The 19,450-nt window shown below is 33.3% G+C and overlaps 1 long non-coding RNA gene across 1 annotated transcript; it reads right to left on the reverse strand.

Moving 5' to 3' along the window:
• Positions 1 to 262: 262 nt before the first annotated feature.
• Positions 263 to 4,920, reverse strand: LOC148274508 (uncharacterized). Its single transcript, XR_015824287.1, has 3 exons — positions 4,875 to 4,920; positions 4,739 to 4,794; positions 263 to 310 (listed from the first exon to the last, which is right to left on the reverse strand). It is a non-coding gene; the product is annotated as an uncharacterized LOC148274508 (long non-coding RNA).
• Between the last annotated feature and the right edge of the window lie 14,530 nt (positions 4,921 to 19,450).

The following is a 19,450-nucleotide window of genomic DNA, read 5'->3' on the forward strand; positions in this document are numbered from 1 at the left end:
AAGTACATAAAATGCATATATATATTCTTCTACAAAACATACGTTACCTTTATACTTCCATACATTTTATTATTAAAAAAAACAGTTCATGTCAAGGAAAGAAGCTTTTCTTTTATTTATTAAATTATTGAAAAGCTTCCTTCCTATATACGTATAGTGATTTTTGGTGGTTGTAGTTTTGATTCTGTGTAGAGCGAGGCATCCCGTTCTCAACCTTCCCGCAATAGGGTCCGATGGGAGGCTCTCCTTATGCACCTGAAGCCCACGACACTTTCGATAAGTATCCTCCACTCTTAAAACAGCAAACTCTCTGAAAAGTTCGGTAGTTGAGAAAAGGGATGGTTTACATAGTATTTATTTAACATTTATTTATTTTAATGAACTCACCAGGTTTATAACTAAATACACTTAATTTTGGACATTTTGAGGTGACTTTTAATATACATAAATAAGTTTCGATTTCCGCCGAAACTAGAAACTGAAATTCAGTTTCGGTTTCGGCTGAAAATCTTCTTTCAGTCGGTCACTAGAAACTAGTAATGATAAATAATGTAGTAACTAAGCATTTAACAAATGAAGACGTGTTACAAAAAAGTGGTTCGTTTGTGCCTTATACAGTAGACGGATAAAAACAGGATGTAAATAATGACTAATGACTATCTTCCTCGCAAGAATAACTCAATATCGCTCAATTGTTGATATTAAATAATGGTGTTTTATGTTTTACCCCACAGGTAGGTACCTGTCGAAACTGACTGTGTCAGATTCAGGTGTCCAGTACTATGGACAACGGACCTACTTATGTAATAGAGGGTGAACACGTAAACTAACTGAAATTATATATGGTCAATTAAAGAAATCTAGCCATTAGGTAGAAATGCATTTGGAGTAGGTACATAACACGAACGTGTCAAATTTCGTGCCAAGATGTTATTTTTTCATATCATTCCTGTTAAATTATATCGAGATTTTGATGCGTATCAGGGGTGTCCAAGGTGTTTTTCAAAGTCTCCGAAAAACATTGGCCGCTCCAAATTTAATAAATTTAACTAATGAATCGAGTTGTGGTCCTGTGGCTAGTGTTGCGGACTCACGGATCCGAGGTCCGAGGCTCGAACACCACTCTACCCAACTTGATTCCCATTTTCTAAAAAAATGGGTAAAGTCAGAAAACGTAAAAATTAGAAAAGTGTAAATCTTCTAAAATTAAATGTAACAAATATTAGGTTAGATATATTATAGGCAGTAAACATATGTACATAAGTTAATTAAAGTGTATTTAAAAAGAACAGTTTAAATATTGTAAATTAGGAGAATAAGTATAAATAATGTTAGAATAAGTATACAAGTAAATGTGTTGTAAATACAGTAATAGATTATGTTTATCGTCGAACTAAATAAAATATTTAAAAAAAAAACTAATCAATGGAACTTAAACTGTGATAGTTTTTTATGCAACTTTTCTTAATAAATTACTGTGTTTTGATATTTTAAATATGTTTTGTTACTATGTTTATGTACAATTAACATTATGTTTAATTGATATTTCGCATTTCCACAAAAAATATTTTTTACATACCGTCCATAACGAGTTTTTTTAAAGCTGCTATTCTTAATCTTCTAGCGGAGGTAAAGAGTGGTTCATTTGTGGAATTTTTAATTGGGATTCCTTATAAAAAATTGGCATTAGGTGCACACTTTTATTACAATTGCATATAAAAAAAAAACAATGATTTCCTTCCATGGGAATAATATTTCTGCATTTCCAAGTATTTTAAAAACATTTTCTAAAATTCAGAGTCAGATATTTTCGAATTAGATGTTTTTTTTTTTACTAGCATTAAAAAATCTTCATTTCAGCTTTATTATTATTCTTAGTGGTGTGGATCAGTGCTATGCAAGCTCGTGACGTCACTGCGACCTGTAAAGATCTATTGTGACGGGTCCCCGTGAATAGTTCTCGCCCTCCAAGCCCAGATCTATTAAGAGCCTGGGTGTGTGGAAGGCGAGAGTTTACATTTTGCTAAATCTCCCCCTCCAAGCCCAGATCCGTAAATATCGGGCTATTAGGTAGGGGGTGAGCTCTTTAACATCCTCAGGTTGAACCAGTGGTCCCCCGAGGATGAAGATTATTTTATGCTGTAAAGCATCACATTCACATGGAATTTATTTATTTAAATTTTTATTCCAGTAAAATGGCTATAAAGTGCAGAGCCAATTCTACCATATGAACATATAAACATGAACATAAATATAAATAAAAATATAACAATAAACATAAAAATAACAATAAACATAAATATAACAATAAACATAAATATAAACATAAAATAAAATTTTATATTGCAGCACTTATGGTGGTCTTAACATATCGCGCCATCGCTTGAACAACCTTGATTGGATCCACTCTGCAGTGGCTTGGAGAATTTCGTTATTAGACTTTTTTAGGCGTTCCCATAGGCTCCAGGCTCTTTGGCGAAGCAGGGCAGCGAAGGTGTTTATTCGTCCAGCTGTAAACATTTCAGAGGCACTGCAGTACCTAGGCAATCCGAATAATTGTCGGTATGAGTTGTTATACGTGATCCTCAATTTATTCCACGCTCCTTGCGTATAGTTGTTCCAAAGTTCCGCTGTATACATGGACGTCAAATACGAAGTAAATATGATGTGTATAGGTGTGTAAATATGATGTGTAATGTGTATAGGTGTTTCCTCATCTGCACTGCAGAACCTACATCTAGAAGTTTCGGAAAGGTTCATTCTAGCTTGTTCGTTTGAGCTTACTTCTTTCTTAAATTTTACCCGTATGCCAAAATCTTTAATTTTAATGGAGTTGAAGAAGCCTGCACGAAGGTGTAATAAAATGTACGCGCACAGTGGAGTATCACTAATAACCTCCACCGCCGGCCGCCGACAACAAATTATAAATTAGATAAAAAAAGGCGCGCACACAAAGGAGGAGGATGGAAAAAGGCCACGAAAATTATTACCAAAAAGGCAACCAAAAATACCAACGGCTAATAGTATTATAAACGTACGAGAGAGAGAGGATGTCTACCATGCGCAGATTAGCGTTAGCACTGGGAACACGTAAATGATTTACAATAGCAATAGCAAAAGTTCAGTGGTTTGTTTTGTTTATTTACTATTATTATAATTTTATTTTTTATTTAGGAAAAACAACAGTTGTTTTACAAAAAATAGTACATACATGTTCTTTCATTATATTTTCACAAATATAATGAGAGAACATGTTTCACAGTTAAGAGAAAAAATACCGGTTCGATTCCCGGCATGGTTGATATGAATTGTTTATTTGAAAACAGTTTTTTCACACTAGAATACTTTCATAGTCCCTGGACTGGTACCGGGGCTGGTATTCTAAACGAAATTATAGCGCGGTATAGCGCGTTTTTACGTACTAAATACGCATTATAGCGCGCTGTAAACGCGTTCGGAATACCAGCCCTGAAGCGTAATACTGATCATTTTACCTTAATGTAACAAAAACGATCAAGATACGCTGCAATGAGGAACTTCAGCCCTACGGGAAATTGGATAAAAAAGTGTTTTCTTGCGCGGGGTAAAAATTAGAGCATTAAATTGCACGGCAAAGTTTCTTGAAAATGTACGGAAAAAATAATAAAAAATATTTGGATAAAAACGTACTAATTTGGATGACGTCACTGGTTCATATGAATCAACCTATGATCTGAGAGCTATGGAAGATATCCGGTTGTCACTTGTCGCTTTTTGACCAATGGGAAGAACTGAATGACAGTAAGCGGAAATGAACCTTTGACGTTACACGCGGAGTTATTTCAGAAATACAAAACTTTAAAAAATCGTAGCGCTAATAACACGATATATAAAAATTGAAAAAAAATTTTTTTACTTAGTTTAATAGTCTATTAACAAATAAAAAAATATTTAAAAATCACTGAACTTCCTCATTGGTGTACCAATGCAGTGCCCTATGCATCAGTAGGTGCGGAAAGGGAATGATGGTGATGATGATGATAATGATTGTAAAATTGGTGATTTTAAAATAACGTAAAAATCTATAAACGTACAACTCTTAGACATAGACTGACTGAGAAAACCAGAAACGCTAATCCACAAAATAACATAACACATTAAAGACGATGACATCTCGCTGACAAGAGTAACTGACATACCTAAAAATAACCCGAGAAGATCGCAGCACTACCACATACAAATCGCCAAAACTAAAATAGTTTAATCCCGAATTACAAACAATGGACTAAAATTTAGAATTTCACGTAAGGCTGAAATAAGTATCATCGACAAAATCAAGAAAGGAGCACTCCGCGTTGTTTTGGACATGTATAGTGATTGGACAGCGAAAAAACGGCTGAAAAGATTGACGACATTTTGATGGATGCAGAAATAGAGGAAGACCGAGAAAGACATGGCATGACCAAAATCACAAACACTCGAAGATGGACATGTCAAAAGTAAGAATAATCGGTGCGCGTGAGTGAGAAGATGTATGAATGTAGAGGAATCGAGATATGTATGCAAAGACAGAGTTATACGGCGTTCTATCCTCTCTGCCTACCCTTACGGAGAAACGGCATGATGGTTTGCTTGACAACACAGAAATTCAAAAACGAACGAAAAAATATGATAAAAACCAACAAACTTACCTGATGATGTTCGTAAATCGTACCGATGTATTATTTTATATATTGGAAGAATAAATAAAATACAAAACCTTAATTAATTATCTTGAAAGACTTCTATTGCGCGTGACCGTGTAGACCGACAAGGCTGAAAAAATCTCATGTTTTACACAGGCAATGCGTCAACAAATAAGGATTTAAAAGAAAAAACGTAACTGTCTAAAATACCCAAAATAAGTTTTGAATGCCAAAAAGTTAATGTTTTTTGTTTTTCGGTACAATTTGAAACGAAAAATCATCTCCAATTCATGTAGAATGGTATTTAAATTAGGTTGAGATGGGAAAACACCACGGTACTTGCATATAACAAACAAATGTGCCACTGTCCACATTAGCCAATCACAAGGCAGCATGAATTAAGAAAACAATATGGCCGCTAGTGATACATTCTTCTTGTATAAAAGTCATGACAGTTTTAAATTACGTTTTGATTAGTTTTTCGACACAAATCCACAATAACCAGAATAGGCGAGGAATATAACGAAAGATTTTGCGAGGTCAATATAATGTCAATTAGTATAATTTCAAGTCACAAGTCATTAACATATTGAAAGGAGCGCATATTTAGGTTAGTATTTTCATTATAATGAATTTTTTTGAAGATATTTTGTGTAATTAATATTTTTTGGTGTGTGCATGGGTATTTCACATTAATAATACAAAAACATGTGTTAATATATTTTTTGCATGCTGTTTGTTTACCTTGTAAAGTGAATAACTGCCGGTTAATTTTGCCCATTGTTTTCTTTTGCATAGATGGTTTTTTTTATTTTTAATAATCTTTTTTCACCAAAGTCAATAATGCTTTAAATATATTTCACCGATTTTAATTTGAATTAACATTTTTCTTTTCTTCTTTCCAATTATTTGTATTTTTTTCAATTAAAAAATAAATACATATTTTTTTTTACATATTTGAATGTCACACGTGTGTAAATAAGGACATACCAAACCAGCCAATGAAAAATCATAACTACTGTAATTGTCGATTTTTCTATATTTCATTTTCAAAATTTTCCACTTGATATATTATGTTAATTAATCTTTTTCGTTGTCAAAAAGACGGAAAATATTAGAGACAAGGAAATATAAGATTTTGAGAAAAGTTAAGAAAAAGAAGAAAAGTTACCGATATTCCAGGGAAAATTTAATCGTTCTAAATATTTATCATCATCACCATCATTCCCTTTCCGCACCTAATGGTGCATAAGGCACTGCATTGATGCACAAATCGCAGCGTATCTTGATCATTTTTGTTACATGAAGGTAAGATGATTAGTCTTACGTTTCAGGTGCCAGTTCAGAGACCACGAAATATTTTAGTGTAAAAAACATGTCAACCATCTTGGGAATCGCACCCGAGACCTCTTGCATGGTAGGCAAACGTGCTGACTATAACACCACAAGGCCGACACGAGACAAAATGTTTCTTGGAAGAAGTAAATCTTATAACCCTTAATATATTATGTAACGGAATCAGCAACACAACTGTGAAATATGTGCCGAAGTAATATAATTGATTCCAGAAATTTAGCTTAGCAATAGCATTTTACACGTCAAGCTAATAATGTTCGCATGCTAATGAAAGGAAATGAAAAGGAAAATAATAATAGCTATTACTAATGTGTGGTGCGTGGTGCGGTGCTCTACAGAGCTACAAGTCTCAAGTCTCAAGTCTCAAGTAAGGAAGTAGGTACTGGGTATGCTGTACGTACCAAACCTGCCCTGCTTTAATGACGTATGGACTCACATGCCCGCTACACCATTGCGAAACAGGAGGGTATTGGGTTGGGCATTTTAGTGAGCAAGTTTTATATTTTGATTTTTTACTTTACTTAACTATTATTATTTTTATTTAAGTATTCTTCTGGTGTCGCTGCGATCTGCATCTTACTGAGTAGAGGGCAAGTGATCTCATATCTATTGCCAAATATTCTCCCTCAAGTCCAAGGCCCGTATTACAATGGGATACAGTTATCTTCGATTTCGTCTGTCAAGTAAAATTAAGTTTTCTGTATGAAAAATATAATATGCTCGTAGACACAATTTTTTTTCACAATATTGACTACGTTCTGACTCATATCCTCACTGGTCATGGTGGTTCAATGAGATATCTTCACTGCTTTAAGCTCTCGAAAATCAAAAGATGTTCATGTGATGACGAGACACCCCAAGATGTTCCTCATTTGTTGATACATGTCCATTTTTCAGCTTAGAGCGAATACAGCTAGGGGCGCGATGCAGAAGTACGAATGAGGACTTGGGGTGCTATTCTGAAATTCTGAACCGCTCTCGCGGCACGAGACAACTGTTTTTCTCGTTTATTTTGTATGTAAATACGCGAGATAATACGGCCGTGAGAGCGTTTGGAATACCACCCCTGGGAGATATCGCAACCGTAATAAGTCATAGGGACTTAAAATAGTAAAGGTAACTGTTGAAATAAATAAATATAGAACACAAAATGCCGAACACTGTCAAAGTGGAACCGAAAGTCAATTGATGTCTGTCAATAGTCCGGCTTCTCTTGAGTGAGTTTTCTGTGGTTTCGTCTTCAATAAACAAATGCGGAGCAGCTCCTTAACAAAGCCGCAGCCGACTATCCCATTAGATTCAATACTTGGAGCAGTTGGAAAGGAAATACCCTTTGAGATAAATATAAGCCTCATAGGTACATTATAAGCAAGGCAAAAAATAAGCAACTCCTATTTAAAAAAAAAAACTCTGTTGACTTCCCATTGTTATCGGGGCCCAAGTCTTTCAGTATATAAATATATATTTTTTTATATTTTTTATATATTTTTTTATTTATTTGGAAGTTCAACAAGAATACATAAAATACATACATTTTTTAAGTAAGCATTACTAACGTTCTTTATATATATTCTCAATTATTGAACTCCACCATCTTTCATAAATTATATAAAATAAGTTTATAAAATCAATTAAAGTAATAATAAAGATTAAGTTTAGTGAAAGATAAGAATAAAGATTGAGTTAAAGAAATAAAATTGAGTTAAACATAAGAAACTACATTTTTTTTAAGAAAAGAAAAGAGAAATTAAAAACATATATAATATAATAAAATAGACTAAAACTAATTTACATACACAAAAATAAGGCTATATTTAAAGCTATTTGTTACGAAACGAGTGCCCTCACATACTCTGATTTAACTGGTGGTCTCCCAAATAAGGTTTTGGCTAAGTTTCATTTGGTCAAAGTATCCAAAACTTTGAGAGTACTTACGCCTTCAGTACTTCCTTCGAGAAGCGCAAAAAAAACAGCCTTTATTCTCTAATGGACCTTCATCGTGATAACATGTGACGCTAAGCAAAAAAATGTTCCGTGTGCAATGAGAAAATGCTTTAATTACGCTGTAATTGTGAAGAACACAAAATATATATCGTTTCATTCTTAAATGCAAACCAGAAATTATATTTTTTGTTTTAGAAAGAAAGAATAAGTGATTCTGATGGTATTTTTTCTCCTGAATTCAAATACGATTTTTCACCATTACTCAAGGTTTCAAAGATACGGGCATTTGTAATGTCAAACATTTGAATACTTTCTCCATTCTTAACTGCACGATATTCGAACGTTCTGACTTACCTAGGAATTGTGAGTAATATTTGGAATGCTTGCCAATCTGCATTCTCCGGTGGATTCAATAGTTCCTGAAATTCTTCATCATGCAGTAGTGAAACAAATGATCCTAATCGATTTTTCGCATCACTAATTTGGAGAAACTTCTGTTTGAGGAACACGACACCAGGAGTATTGTAATAGAGATATTCAGAATACATATTTGAAAACAGGATTAAAAAACTGCATTAAGTGCACCTATTAGTACTCGTGAGACAAAACTCATGTTGACCAGTACAATTTTTACAATTATTACTATGCCACTAGTCGTATCATCCATGTGAGTGTTTTTCTACCCTTTTGAATACCTCTTCTCAATTTTTTCCCTTTTTGAATACCTTTAAAGCCCTCTTACGAGTGGAAAAATAACTGGCGACCCAACTTTTACCTTACTAGAGGGGGTCGCAGTCACGGCAATGTTTGGCTTGCTTGTGCCTGCCACCTCCCGATAGGGAAACGGTTTTTTGTAGGTACCTACAGTCAATTTGGAGTCACATTTTTTTTTTTATTCGGATTACGGATGATGCTCTTTTTACATCATAAATTTTACTCCTGAATCCGTCTCTGTAAGCATCGGTGTCTGAACATAATAGCGTCTGTTGGTAATTACCTATCATTAGGGCACCTCTGCGCGGCGGGCTGGGCGTGTCTGGAAGGGGCTCGGTGCGGGGGGCGGGAGGGTGAAGGGGCACGGTCCGGCGCAGAAAGGAGGCACATCTCTGGGTGGCCGGGGACCAGGTCGAAAAGGAACAACCATTTGTAAGCCTGGAACCGTATACAAATGTATATATATTCCAAGATACAAAAAACAATAAAAATAAAAAACACAAACACGTCATTTCCCCGTAGGGGTGAGCGGAGAAGGTTGAACATTACTCTGTATTTCCATACATACCTCGCTTCCTCTACATTCACGAATCTTCTCATGCACGCACTACGATCATTCCGACTTTTGACATGTCCATCTTTTTTCAAATATTTGTTGAATTTGATCATGCCATGCCGTTCTCGTCTTCCTTGTTTTCTACATCAATCAATTCGCATCATAAATCTTTTTTGACGTTCGTTTTCTGTACCTCGGTTGGAAGATAAGTTTTACTTTGCTAATCAGCGCATCACACCTTTCTTGTCAAATGTATTTATTTTACCAGAGTAACATTACAAATAACAAAATATTTAAGGCGTTGTATTGGGACAACCTATCAAACCATAAACCCTTGAGCAATGGTTCGACATTATTAAGGTATAATACTCTGCAATAGCAAGAGTGTTTGCCTCTTAAACATAGTTTCACTGATGTGAAAGATATCGATCTCCAAAGTGATAATGTTCAGCTGCCTGATTGTCCTTTCGATCGGCATAACCAGAGGCAGGTTGGTTCTGGAAGCCGGGAGGTAAAACAGTCTGTGCTGACGCTGTCGGAGATAACCATCAGGAACATAAAAAATGTCGATTATGCTTATATCAGCTTCGCATGATGCACGGATCTTGACATTTTTAATTTTTGAAGCTATCTTACATTATTTTACCACGCATTAACTTAAGGCATTCCATTTTAACCGCATTCAGTAATTGCATACAATAAAATATTGATTTTATTCCGATTGATACCTTAATGGAGACGAAGTTATGGCAACAACATCAGGTGTAAGAGATTACACTGATGAAGTACTTTGTAAATAATATTTTGATTACGCCCAAATTTAACGAGAACTGGATTAAACCCTCTCGGCAGTTTTTATTGATTTGTTTAGGTTTGTATTTATCATAAAATATGTAATGTATTTAACCTGTGTCTGGGCGAATAAATAATACAATATATTCTATTACATATTATGTAGTTCTGTGCATCAATTAGAACCAGAAACCTGGTCGAGAGTTACTGCTATTTGTCTTTAGAGTTAAGGCTACACAAGGTAAATAAAATATGGAAATCGAACTAAGATAAGACTGTATCGCAGTGGTTGGCATATTCGTCTATCATGCCTGAGGTCCTAGGTTCGGTTTTTGACGGGGTTAGGTTTACTATTTCAAAATAAAGGGATGCCTGCTCAGGATGCCTAAAACGCCTGCTTTTTAAGAAAAATACCTGTCTTAGGAAAAAAACAGCAAAAAAGTACAAATATTTAAATTGTCATTTAAATTATTGAAATAAATTCAGTACAGTAGAACAAAATAATGTTATTATTTCATTAACTTAAACATATTTTTCGATGGCGTGATTTTTTAGAAACAGGTTTTTTTGTAATATGTTACATTTAAAATCTTATTAAGATATTTTGAAATTTTCTTGTGTCACCAATATTGAGTACAGGCTTTCAATTTTATACTTTAAAATTATATGTATTATCTTCACTGTTTTCTAGTGTTGAAATTTTGAGTAACCGGCACTGACTTTTTTAATCCTTACGCGATTTGAGGGCATTTATAGTTGCGTTTACTAAAATAATGTTTATTTCTACAACCAATACATCGCCTTTCTTAAAAGATTGAATTTTAGTTTGAAAATCAAAAATGCCCGTCTCAGAGAAATGCCGACCGCATGCCTGTAAAGCCTGTCAAATGCAGCAAACGCCGGTCATATGGTAACCCTAGGCAGGCTGGAGGTGAATATTGATTTTGAAGGTGGTCCTACACTGCAATATTTCGATATTCCTGGACAGGCACCTGAAGACTATAATAATAAAATAATGTAGACTCTTTTGACCTACTCTCCAAAATTAATTTTAATCTTCCCTCTATCGTCCTTGCTTTATTTATAATGCTTTTTTTTACATCTATTGATATATTTAATACGCCCCTGAATTTATTTAAAAATAAATTAAGACTCATTATTTTTGGCTGCGATACGATTCCACTTGCTATTTAATGATGCTCACACTTACACACCTGAACACTTACTTCCACACAAATACACACAAACACTTCTCTACACTTACTCTCATACAAATACACATAAACACATCCTTTTGTTGTACCAAAATTTAAAATGCATGATTTTTATTTTGAAACTTCGCTGGTTTGTCTTTAAACCGTATTTTTTTATGTCATTATATCATTGTCGATTGCTTGTTTCTGTAAAATAAATAAATAATAAAAATGATCTAGGTATGCTGCAATTGGAGTGCTAACGTAATGCCCCACGCACCAATGGGTGCTAAATATTTTAATTTTGGGATATTTTTAAAATCTTAAATAGACAATCACATGAAATCGAGTAAATACTTATAGAACTCTGCATAATTTATAAAATATAAAACATAAAAACAATGTGTGTGAGGTCCGTTTAGGGCACTTTTCAACTCTAAAGTTTTATTTTTAAAAGCTTACAATACCAGTTTTAATGAGAAAGTAAATTTTCTTGCATCGAGTGAATCTAAATAATTAATTTTCTTTCTCTCTAGACTCGGCGACTCCATGCTCGAATTATGGCAAGTCGGCTTCTGGCGATATTGTAAAGGAGATGTAAAGTTTCTAACTTCCACATAATACCGTATTAGGTACGGTGAGTAGAGAAGCAATTAGTTTCCAATTAGGGAGCTCATCGTCAGAGCACTTCTTCTTTTTATGAAGAAAGTAGAAATAATTACCAAGTAAATGAGAATTGCGAAGTGGACCGTGCTGGTTATCGCTGACACGCCAATATTACTTGCGCAGGAATGTCTCTATTGAGGTAAGTTTCATTTTTTTGCTTTTTTACATGTCGTAAGAAGGTGTGAAGTGGACACTTCCATAGCAGGTTGGAGGAGAAGCTTAAAATAAAGCTAATTAAAAATAGGTAAATCAATAAAATGTGGAGCAAGAAAGTTACGCTATTTAACCTCAGAGAAAAAAACATAAAATATGCACAGTCCATTCTAATATTTTAGTTTTTGAATAATATTTTCAAAGGCACGTGTCAACATAAACAAAAATTGTACATTTATTTAGTTCTCTGATAGGCGCTAAACCATTTGTATATTGCAAGCTTTTACTCGCGGCTTCGCTTGCGTGGTATTAGGGAGAAATTAATGGAATAGTTTTGTCGTTTGATAAAAATCATATTCCCGATGGAATGATATATTTTTTCTGGTAGCCTGTATTGATTGACGGTTTTCAACTATCACTATGCAGAAAAAACGACATCCGTTAGTCTTTTGCGACGTAGCGTCGTTTTTCTATTTAAATATTAATTCATTTTTCCACTAAGAATTTTCCCGAGGGAGTGATATTTTTTTTCTGGATGTAAAGTAGCCTATGGCACTTCTCAGCTCTCCGGCTATATGTAAAACAATAATGTTAATCGGTTGCTCCGTTGTGACATGAAGGAAACATAAACTAACAGACTAACACACATTCGCATTTATACTTGTTCAGTAAATAACAGCATTTATCGATATTGTCCCTCCCTTGACCCATCCTTATGGTACCTACCTGACATCAAGAAAATCAAAATTAGAAGATTTGTATTTGGAACAAAACACATAACATCACATTGCACAAAAGTTATTGAATCGTCGCGCGTCGTTCTATAGTTATCATAAATAGTTATGTACATATATCATAGTGCATTTCATCACCCAGTGCCCGAAATTGAAGAACATTCACATCATATCAAAGGTAGGTGTCCATTCCATGTTCCTATCCTTTATTCAAATACTCCCAACCTCTTTCAAAACTGAATGAAATTCGTTTTTCTGTTTCAGTCCGCCTTTTCGTTAACAATACTACATATTAGTATGGATGCTAAGAACGTATTTCTTCACCGGGAGCACTTTTTGTAGACCCATCACGTCGACTGAAATCTTTAATTTACAATATTACCGTGTCGATTTTCTGAAATCCATAAGGATCGTATTGATCGATTGGCTTAAAATGAAAATAAAATAACATATAGGCCACACATTTTGGTACATATTTAGGTGTAATATACAATTATATTTAGACACGAAGAAATAAAGACGTTGGAACACATAAACATAACCTTAAAAATGCATTAAAATTATACCACTTTAACGATACTCGGACGAATGCACAAAAATGCACATTCATACAATGTATAGAACATTAAGCACGTAACATCTTGTTCCGATATTTTAACAAGCACACGTGTGTGGAATAATCAAAATGCAATGTTTTTTAATTATCGCGCATCCGATAAAATATAGTTATAATACAACAAATCTGAATTTCCAGGAGAGCCTAAAATGTAAATGTTGAAACTATGTTTTATCACTGAGTTTTTTTTGTTGTGTGTCATATAATATAATTAGATTTGTCTTGAAAATGCTATACCACTTTTAAAAAAAAATCTGATCGTTGTATAACAATTTTAAATGGCTGCATTCAAATAAGTTTATCTTTTTATTTTTTTATTATTTTTTTATATTTTTTTTATTTATTTTTCATTTGGGAAATCAACAGTTCTACATACATATTTATTGTAAACAAACAAATATAGTGTATAAACTCAGAACTAATAACAGATTTCCACAAAGTATACAAAGTTAGTAAAGAAAATATATTACATATTAAATAAATACATACAAGTTAATACATATAAAAATGTTATTTTCATGTACTCGTAAATATTTTTCAATAATCAAAGAATTTTTTTTTTTTTTGAGAACAGTAAGTTATTGTAAATTGGGCAGGATTAGGACAAGGATGCTTGAAGAGAGGATAAGGAGGGGAAGGGAGATGTAAGTATTTATTATTATAATGTCTACTAAGTTACGTGATGGATATTTAGTGTAAATTTTATCTAATCTATATCTTTAAATTTTGTATTGTACACTGAAAAAGTCCTACGAAAAAAAAGCATTTTTAACATACGATATTTTACTTATTGGTACATGAAACCGGTGGTACCGTCTACCGTCTATTAAGCGGTTAAAAAAGGAACTTCAGCCCTACGGAAAATTGGATACAAAAATGTTTTCTTACAGGCGGTAAAAATTATCGCATTAAATTGTACAATAAAGTTTCTTGAAAATGTACGAATTTAAAAATAAAAAAAAATATTAATAAAAACGAACTACTTTGAACGACGTCGCTAGTTCGTATGAATCAACCAATAATAAGAGAGTTGTGGAAGATTTCCGGTTTACTGACCGTCAACGGACCAATCGGTTGAGCTGATTGAGAAGAAGCGGAAGAGAACTTGAGACGTCACACGCGAAGTAATTTCATAAATACAAAACGTTAAAAATCATTTCGCTGATAATACGATGTATAAAAATTAGAAAATAAATAATGGCTTAGTTTAATAGTCTATTAACAAATAAAATAATAAAAAAAACCTCTGAACTTCCTCATTGTAAAGCTAGAATTATAAATTATACTGAAGTATTTTTTTAAAAATAAAAACCTTTGTTTGCACAAAAAAAACAATACATATAATAAAAAATGGAATACTTAAGGTTGAACTTGCCAAAAAAGAATCTGGCTCTTGTGTTTGGCAAGTTTACAAAATATTATAAAAAAGAAACAATAAATGCAAAACAAAATAATACAATAAATAATAAAAAAAACAACTGTAAAAATTGAGAAAATTTAACACTAATAAAAAAATTAAAAAAATTAAAACGCAAAATGTATAAATTGAAATACCTACACAGGCACATATAATACATATATCTTTATTTCCAGAATGCGGTTAATGTTAATTATGTCAGGAAGCTTTTCTTTAATGTATCCTTAAATTTTCCGTAATTTATTTCTTGACATAGATTTTGTGGTAAATTATCGAAAAGCTCCATCCTATATAAGTAAAAAGATGTTTGGCCGTGGTAGTTTTAATTCTCTGTAGAGCGAGGCATCCTGTTCTTTACCTTCCCGTAAAACGGTCCGATGGGAGGCTCTCCTTATGCACCCGGAACATACAAAACTTTTCGTAGATATCCTCCACTCTTAAAACATTAAATTCTTTGAGCAGTTCGGTAGTTGAGGAAAAGGATGGTTTATATAGTATTATTTTAATTTTTTTTTCTATTAGGTACAGTTGTCTCATATCCGAGAACACTTAAGGGTCTAAGAAGAACGTTAAAAGCCCCTTCCCAACCAACTATTGCATATTGAATGATTGACTGTACTAGAGCATAATAAACTGTCTTCAATTGATCCGTCGATAAGATACCTCTAAGCTTTAAAAATATTTTTTGCCGAGTTCATTAAATAATTTATTCTGTACACATAACTTCTTTTTTTTATAGTTATAACCATTTTGACGGAGATTGGTTAAGATTCAGGCAATATTTACCTTACCTAAGTTAATTTCTTACAAACGTATTAGTTTGAAAATATTTTAGGATTTAGAAAAGTTTAAAGGTAACTAACACAGTTTGCTTAAATATCTCCGTCTTGGAAAATCGACATAATATCTGTTACTGTTACTGTTCATGTTTTCGTGTTTCAATATTTTTTATTGAACTCTACAAAAACAGGGTCTATTAATTTATTAAATTTGATTGAACTTGTCTGCATGAAAATGATTAATGAAACTGTTAAATTAATTTCTGACGGGATGTATGTTTTTGTTGATTAAAATAAATAAGCATACATTTACGTCATTTCTGACACCGTGTACGTTTTGTTGTAATTGAATAAATACATAAATATGCATAAAGTCCTGTGTAATAAGATATAAATATTTGGGTCTGAGCGCCATTTAATACATTCAATATTTTTGGTCAAAAGTCACACATCTAAAAATTAAAATTAAAAATAAAACGTTTAATGTGTATTTAAGAGGAAGTTCAGTGCTTTTGGAAATTGGATACAAAAAATGTTATCTTACGCGTTGCAAAAATAACAGCATTTAATTGTACGGTTTCCTCGTGGTGTAGTAGTCAGCGTGCTTACCTACCATACAAGAGGTTTCGGGTTCGATTCTGACATGGTTGAAATGAAATATTTATTTAAAAAGGGGTTTTTACACTAGAATATTTCATAGTCCCTGGACTGGTACCTGAAGCGTAAGTCATATGACCCACCCACATGACAAAGGTTTCAGCTCCTATACTTCACAAAAGTCAACAGATGGAAGAATTGAGGAAATGTGGATGTTTAAACATAGGCAGAATGGTGAATATTACACAGTGTGTAAAGTGCCCACTTAGTGACGGGTCATAAGCCCTGTAAATGCCTGGACTTCCATATTCCCTCTTATAAATGTTTTCCCTCTCTGTTGCAACAAATTAATTGTTCGTTGTTGTGTTATACATATTATATGTAAAGGTTCTTCAATGTACGCTATAGGAACTTTAACGTATTAACTATAAAAGGATTTCAATAATATAAAAATAAAAGATCTTAGAATTCACGAGAACTTAGAGTCATGAGCTATAACATATACCCGAGTACAGCCGAGCGTAATCCGAGGCACCCTGACCGCAGGATTCGGCTGAGCCGAAGTTTCGGACAATTTTGTCCAAAACTGAAACCGCGACAGAGACTCGTTTTATTGGCAGAAACTGAAACTTCGGTCGGTCTCTACAATTTAGTTTTTTTTTTAAATTCTTCGCCTGATAACAATCACTAATATTGTTCCTATCCGCACCTAATAGTGATGCATTGGCACACTAAATGCAGCACCTCGATCGTTTGTTACACGAAGTTAAGATGATCATCAGTCTAACGCATCAGGTGCCGGTAAGGTCTAGTGGAGCGCTAGGACCATAGAGAACAGTGAACACAAGTATGTGGGGGTCTAATTTTGAGCCACTTCAGTTGGAAATTATAAAATCAGATATGTAGTCCTGTATCGTATATAATAGGGGCAGCAGCAAGCGATCTCTTTATATAGCTATTTAGGTACATACATAGGTAAAATATGTGCCTACTACTAACACAATTCTAATAAAGTGCTTTGAAATAAACTAAAAAACAGTTTTATACCATAATTTCAACATAAAACTGTTGTATTTCACAGTTTAATGTTAAAATACCATCGCGTCAACTGATTTAAATGCTTAATTTGTTATAAAATAGTCACAATATACGAAATATAAACATGGATTGGTTCGATAGAACTGCTTCCTCGGCGCTACTAAAGATCTAAATTTGCGTATGTGCGGACACGTGAATTCAGTACTGGGCGACCGCCTCACAGAAATCAACAGACTTACGCAGTTCCTTATTTCAGAATTACATTAGATAATTAGAGCAGTGAATTTTACTTCAGTCTACGCATAACTGAGCAGGCGAAAGGTTGTGTGTGGGCTTGTCGCAACTTTTTAGTACTTTTTAATAAATGAACAATGAACTCATCACAGACGCCATGTATAGCTGATATTATTTTATTTAGAAGTCAATTTTTTAGGGAAGCATTGGTTCCATCTAATCTATTGACGGCGCATGCTATATTATGATATCATATTATTTTACGGGAATAAAAATAAAAATATAGGAAAGTGACGGATATTGGATGTCGTGTATTGAGGTAGGTATTTATTACATTTTTACTAAACTTATATATCCTTTCTCGCGTTGTCTTTTCACGCACGTATAATTTCTTTACATAATACACGCCAAATTACCATGACAGTACGCGACCGGAGGTGTTAAACACTAGAAATATGAAAATAGTCTCTCGCCTTTGTCGTACGCCATTAAAATATGAATGGCAAGAACAATGGCATGGCGGAGACCTGTCGGGAACACAAAAGGAGGCGGCTTCACGAAAAGCAGAAAAAGTCATATTGTATTATATTTAAGTTTACGACACCGAAGACTCCGGTCATAAACGTGCCTCAGCATTTGGCAATACAATAAATAATAATATTATGGCTATAAAATTTGCCGGCGCATTTGCGATGTGTTGCCTACCTACGTGACTTATGACAATTTAATTATGGTTACCAAAACATTTAAACAACGCAACGTAAATAATTATCCCATTGTATACAAAGATACAATTAGGTCCGAGTCAATGTCAAATGTATTCGTTGAGGATATTGAATGTGAAATATATTTTTTGAAACTCATAGACGCACGCATCGACAAAAATTGAATGATATACAATGCTCTCATACTTTCACACTTTGTATATAGATTAATAATATGGTCGCAGTGTAGTAAACGAATGCAAGAATTAGTTTAAAAGAACAATGAATAAGGCTATTAAAGTAACATTTAATAAATATTCTAGAACTACAGATTCATATAAAATAACAAAAATGCTCAATTTAGATAAATTAATTTACACAAAAAAGGTAAAGATGAAATTTAAGACGAAACATAATAAAATAAAGACTAATATTAAATTTAATTTGAACTACAATATACATCCAAGAAATACAAGATTGTCAAATAATTAAACTTACGATAAACCTAGGACTAACAGAAAAATAAACAGTTTTATGTATACAGCGATAAAGTTCTACAATGAGGAACTTCAGCCCTACGGGAAATCGTTTTCTTGCGTGAGGTAAAAATTAGAGCATTAAATTGTATCGCAAAGTTTCTTGAAAATGTACGGAAAAAATAATAAAAAGTATTTTAATAAAAACGCACTACTTTGAATGACGTCACTGGTTCATATGAATCAACCTATGATCTGAGATCTATGGAATATTTCTGGTCTGCTTGTCGCTTCTGGACCAATGGGAAGAACTGAATGAAAATAAGCGGAAATGAACCTCTGACGTTACACGCGGAGTTATTTCAGAAATACAAAACATTAGAGAATCGTAGCGCTGATAATACGATATATTGAAAAAAAAATATTTGACTTAGTTTAATAGTCCATAAACAAATAAAAATAAATAAAAAAACCACTGAACTTCCACATTCGCTTTCTAATGACTTAAGATTTACAAAATATATATATACTTAAAATACGCCTAAAAAACCGTTCTTACGTGACGAGTGATATGTGATGTCATTTTATCGACTTTAAATAATGTCATAATATATTATATCCCCTGATACCAGCACGTTTGCTGATTGGGAATATTTTGTACAAACAAAATATGTAATGTAATGTAATACGTAAAGTAAAACGATGTATTTTGCCATTAATAAATAAACAAACAAAAAAATAACTATAGGCAGGGCTTGATTTTAAGTTTGAACTGCCCTCCCGCCTCCTAGAGTTATTAATTTAATCTTGGCGCACC

Source organism: Micrasema longulum, unplaced genomic scaffold, assembly GCF_059751315.1.
Source record: "Micrasema longulum isolate JH-2025_06_02 unplaced genomic scaffold, ASM5975131v1 h1tg001633l, whole genome shotgun sequence".
In the NCBI taxonomy this organism is placed as follows: Eukaryota; Metazoa; Arthropoda; class Insecta; order Trichoptera; family Brachycentridae; genus Micrasema; species Micrasema longulum.